The sequence below is a fragment of the Natator depressus genome, chromosome 3 (assembly GCF_965152275.1).
Source record: "Natator depressus isolate rNatDep1 chromosome 3, rNatDep2.hap1, whole genome shotgun sequence".
Taxonomy (NCBI): Eukaryota; Metazoa; Chordata; order Testudines; family Cheloniidae; genus Natator; species Natator depressus.
The window spans coordinates 77,225,360-77,230,535 of NC_134236.1; the positions used below are offsets into that span (position 1 = coordinate 77,225,360).

The 5,176-nt window shown below is 45.7% G+C and overlaps 1 long non-coding RNA gene across 1 annotated transcript; it reads left to right on the forward strand.

Moving 5' to 3' along the window:
• Window positions 1-1,779: 1,779 nt before the first annotated feature.
• LOC141983928 (uncharacterized) lies at window positions 1,780-4,300 on the forward strand. Its single transcript, XR_012638580.1, has 3 exons — window positions 1,780-1,871; window positions 2,385-2,517; window positions 3,950-4,300. It is a non-coding gene; the product is annotated as an uncharacterized LOC141983928 (long non-coding RNA).
• Window positions 4,301-5,176: the final 876 nt, after the last annotated feature.

Genomic DNA, 5,176 nt, shown 5'->3' on the forward strand with positions numbered 1-5,176 from the left:
ATCAAAGAAATGTACCCTCTTAGTTTCCATTTTTCTTTTGAAAAAAAAATGGGGGGGGGGTCTATTACAGCAACACATTGCTAAACGAACACAAACTCAATACATCCAGTGCAGGTAGGGATCTGACAAACAGACGCACGTTTTAAAGGGCTCGCTGCTGGGGGGTGGGAGGAGGAAGAAAATACCAGATTTTAAACATTTACCTCCCCTGTTGCTATGACCGAGCGTTCAAATGTTTGTTAAAAAATACTGACATCTGCCTCCGGGTTTCCATTTGAGGGCAATAAACTTGCAGAATGACACTGACATTTCTTGGAGGCTATTTAGACATCTGGGCAACAACTGGATTAGCATTGCAAGGTATCCCGTGAGTTATGTCAGCTTGAACCGTATAAAGCTCCTTTCATGCCACCTCTGGTTCTGAAAAAGATTCTGTTGGTCACAATTTTGCAGATTTAAACGGGGAAATCACGGGCACCCATCCTAGACAATTGCAGATTGCATCTACGTTTACAGTAACGTACACATACATTAGTTTACCAAAGTACACAGGACCCAGTCTCTTATTTACAATGGCTGTCGATGTGGGGGTGTGTGTGTGGGGGGGGGAATTTTGATAAAAGCCCAAGTACTGAGAGTAGATGAGTCCTAAACATGCTCATTCTTGTTTCTTCTTTAAAAATCTTTTAAAAAATAAATGCTATGGTAGATAAAGTATAAGTTAGAAAAAGGAGCAGCATATAAAGGATATTTATTCAGCTGTCAGAGTACAGTAACAGGACCCGCCGTAGACAAGAACAACATTTCTAATCATTTTTTCTAACAGATTTCAGTCAGTCACCTAATTGTTTGAAAATCAGGAAATTTGGGCTATTTTTACATAAATATTTTGATTAAAAATAAGCTATGTCCTAAGTGACTTTTTTCTGTTGACACCAGTGCCTGTAGGGTTGGTATACAGAGAAATCCAATACTTCGTCTACAATTACAAAATTAGCATGTAGGTCTGCAAATCAATCGAAAGCCCGATGTCACGGTGGGCTAAGCAAGGCTCTTCTAGTGTCCCAGTGAAGCTGATTTGTCCAAGAAGGGAGCGGGTTATTTTGTTTAATAAACAGAGTGAATGCATCGCTGTACCACAGTAAATCCTCAGCATGCAACTCCTTGGGACACAGTTTGCAAAAGGGAGAGGGCACGAACACTTGAAGACACACCTGTGAGCCTAAGTTTCGAAGCCCGAGGAAAGGGAAAGAGACAGGTTATTAAACACATCCAGCTCTCTTTCCGGTTCACCGTAAGCCTCGCCACGCGCCCTGTGCACTGCCCTGGGAGGGCAGGCGCGCCGTACATTGGCAGCAAGGGTGGTCACGGTCAGTGTGAAAGCGGGGCTCCAGTACAGCCTGCTCTTGCCGTCAGTTCCTGCGCAGACACCAGGGGGTAAAATGATTGCTGGGCAAACTCCACAGCGGAGCCTACACTGGGAAATTAGCCAGCGAGGGGAAAGTTGAACGAGCAGGTTGTGGGTCCTAGTTTGCGGTTCAATGCGGCTCTCGCTGTGAAAGGGAACATTTTAAGAGGGGCTTGCGGGAAACGAACAGGCTCGTTTCCCAATCAGGCTTTTACGCGTATGCAGGCAAAAACTTGTGCACCCAGGCATCATAACGCGCAGTGTACCCTGCATCACCGTAGATACAATGCCACAGAAATCAGAGCTGGACGTGAGCCTGCAGGGCAGGACTGTTCCACAACCAGCCGGTTCTCTAGTGCTTGGATTGGCTTGTGAAGTAGGGAACCGTGTTGCAGCGCCAAAAGGACCAAGAGGGCACTTTTTAATGCAAAGGAAAAGTCTTGTAAACGTTCTGAAACGGCTGGTACGTTTTGTTTGATTCTGGCGACTCACAGGCATAGGGATTTTGGGGGAACCGCTCTGGCCAGTCCCAGGGTTGCTTAAAGAAATAGCCTCTGGTACCTGTGGCCGAATTTTGAGCTCCCAAAACGCTGGTCAAGGAATGCGGAACCCGCCCTTGTCTGGTCCTAGAGCATTGAAGACATTGCCCTGAATCTACGCTGTTTTTAATGAGATAAGGACACGTTTCCTTTCTCTGAGCGGCATCACCTCAGGGACCCTTGTATAAGTGCGCTTGTCTGAAAACCTCGGCACATATGGCAATGGAAAGTCCAGTTTTATGAGACCCATAATTTATAGACGACGCATGCACCAGAACTAACAGATACCCTTAGGAACGCCTTATATTATGTGTGTTTTCATACATGTCTCATTCAAGACTGTACTGAAATAAATATACCTAGTGAATGCACTTTGATCCGCTCAGAAGCAATGAACGTGTTTAACTGATCTGGGCTTTTTTCCCCTTCTGGTCTAGGTACGTATCCCTCCTTTTCAGCTGATGGTAGCTTGTCCAGCCAAGTAGGAAAGCGAGAAAGCGGATTCTCTTTAACAACACAGGTTACAGTTGATAGACACTAGAAAGCTAGCCTGTAGCGCTAGGTGATTCTGTAAGTATCATTTAAAATAATTACAGGACTATTGTGAAATTAGATTAACTACTATAAACATGGTCCGGCATTTTTGTCACCTTATTGAATAACATTTAGGCTATATATGCCCTTCAAAAAAACAATCAACCAAACAAAAAATCCCACTACGCCGTTATGGGGTATTTCTCTTAACCGTGTTAAGCCCCTGGCTTTTGTTTCTTCTTTAGCATCAACGTAACAAGATTGTTTACATTCATGTTTCCCCCGAGTCAATTATTCTTAGCGCTAATCTGTTTAATCCACTATTGGTAATCAAATTCTATACATTTGATTGTTGTACTGGGTAAGGGCGGTAACAGAAAATCTATTTTATGGTAGTACAAATTACACACCCACGCACTTTCATCTCTCTGTGTTTACACTTACATCTCTGTCTGTTTGACTCTAAGACCAAGGCAGAAGCTGAAACACTCCTAGCAGAGAGTATTTGAATAAAGTTACTGCTACAAACCTTCTAGACAGTATCCCCTTCCCCTCTCTATCTCACACTCCAGACATTTTGTTGCTTTACATACACTTCTGCGTTTTGTACCAATTTGTGGACATTCTCTCTCTCTCTGTTGAACAGATGCCCAAACTAGAAGGTGACGACATTTAAAGTAATGTTTCACTGCCTACTACTGCAGTCAGATTCTTGTCTGTGCACTCAGAGAAAGTCTGTAGCCGGAGGTGATTGTTTGGTCCCAAGGGTTCTTGTCTTCCTTACATAGAGTGAGATTCTTCAGTTAAATACTAGATAATTCTTGCTTGGGTGGATTTTAGGAATTAAACCAAGTTATATGTATAGATACACACACGTGAGAAATCCACCTCTCTTCAGTGTACATTCCCTTTATTTAGATTACCGATGACCTCTCCCCTTTAGCCCTTCCTTGTAGAGGTGTTTATTTCTGGATGGCCAATGGCTTGTGTCCTTCTTTGCGATTTATGTCCCTCTTCCTAAAAATGAACTAGCCCGGGATGCTGAGCAACGGGTCTGATGCCCATTTCGCTCTCTCTTCTTTTACAATTAAAACAAACAAACAAAAACTGCCTTGCGGTTATTCTTCACGAACATTTCGAGATCCTGTTCCAGAGCCTTCCAATGAGCGTGATGCCGAATTCCTATACCATGTGCTGTGTGCTGTCTTTACTCTACATGTAAAGAAAACACGGTTCCCCAAAGCTGCTATAGAGAACAGTTGACGGATCCCCTGAAGTATTTAGAGGGAGTGGTTGGGAGAATCGAAATTTAAAGGCACGTGCAGAAATCCAGGGGCTGTATACTTTTTCTGAGCATGCAAAATTCCCCAAAGTTAGTACCGGCCGAGCCACGTGCATACTCTTATTTTTACATTGTAAACACATAGATACGATGTATATGATTTCCCTGCACTGTGTTCCCTCCAAGGTTTGAACGACTGAAGCGCAGAGCAGATAAAGGACACACAAGTGCCTTTTGTGCCGCGAGCTTCTCTCCAACAGTGACAGCGATCGCTCCCTGCACACACACAAACGCGTCACTTTCATAAACTCCGGGTTGCGGTCCCAGTTAGTGCTCCTCTAGCCTGGAGAGCGGCTGGGAGGACGCTAATGAGGTGGGAAGAGTGGCCTGCACTGCTTTCACTTTTGGTAAAATGGGATTTTGGTGCTAATTAGCCGGCAGCCAAGGGAGGACCAGGAGAAATCAGATCTGGTGGGGGGAGCAGCGCTTGCCGGAAGACTGGACTCCACATTTCCACGGAGAGAGAGAGTCAATTAAATGGAGAAAGGGGAACAAAATTAACGCGGAGTAAATACGATAATTACTCCTCTGGCGACGCCTGATTGATGTTAATAGCGTGTAATTTTGAGCCACTTGGAAGCAAAATATTTTAATCACATGCGACAGGGTCAAAGCTGCAGGGGAGCTGCCGCGTGACAAGTGTCCCCCGAAACCCAGCTGTGGCTGCTGTTTTCTTGGGGAGCAGATATTAGAATCAATTTGTGATTGGGGACAGATACTGTTACAGAGCTTACAATGATACTACTGGCAAGGAGGGTGGGATTGGGTTTTTGGGGTGTTGGGGGGGGATATATAGCCAGAAAAGGGATACCCCTGCGAGTAACAGGACCTTTTTCCCTTCCTTGCCACTGGACTCTGTCTAGAGCAGAAGTGGCCAATCTGTGTGTCTTCAGAGGTTAATATGCAGCTCCTTGCATAGGTGCTGACTCTGGGGCTGGAGCTGTAGACACCAACTTTCCAATGTGCCAGGGGCTGCTCACTGCTCAACCCCGGCTCTGCCACAGGCCCTGCCCCCACTCCACCCCTTCCCCGAAAGCCCCTGCCCCTTCCCTAAATGTCCTGTGCCCTCCCTCCTCCCCCTAACCCCCAGAGCCTTCTGCTCATGCAAAACAGCTGATCACAGCAGGCCAGAGGCATGGGAGGGAGGGGGAAAGTGCTGAGGGCTGGAGGGGGGGCAGCTAACATATTACTGTGGCTCTTTGGCAATGTATATTGGTAAATTCTGGCTCCTTCTCAGGCTCAGGTTGGCCACCCCTGGGCTAGAGGCTCCATTTCCATATACAATCCCTGCTGCCAATCTTTCCTTGTAGCTGCCTTCTCATCTCAGTTCTCTTGGGAAGGCCCCTACTTTCA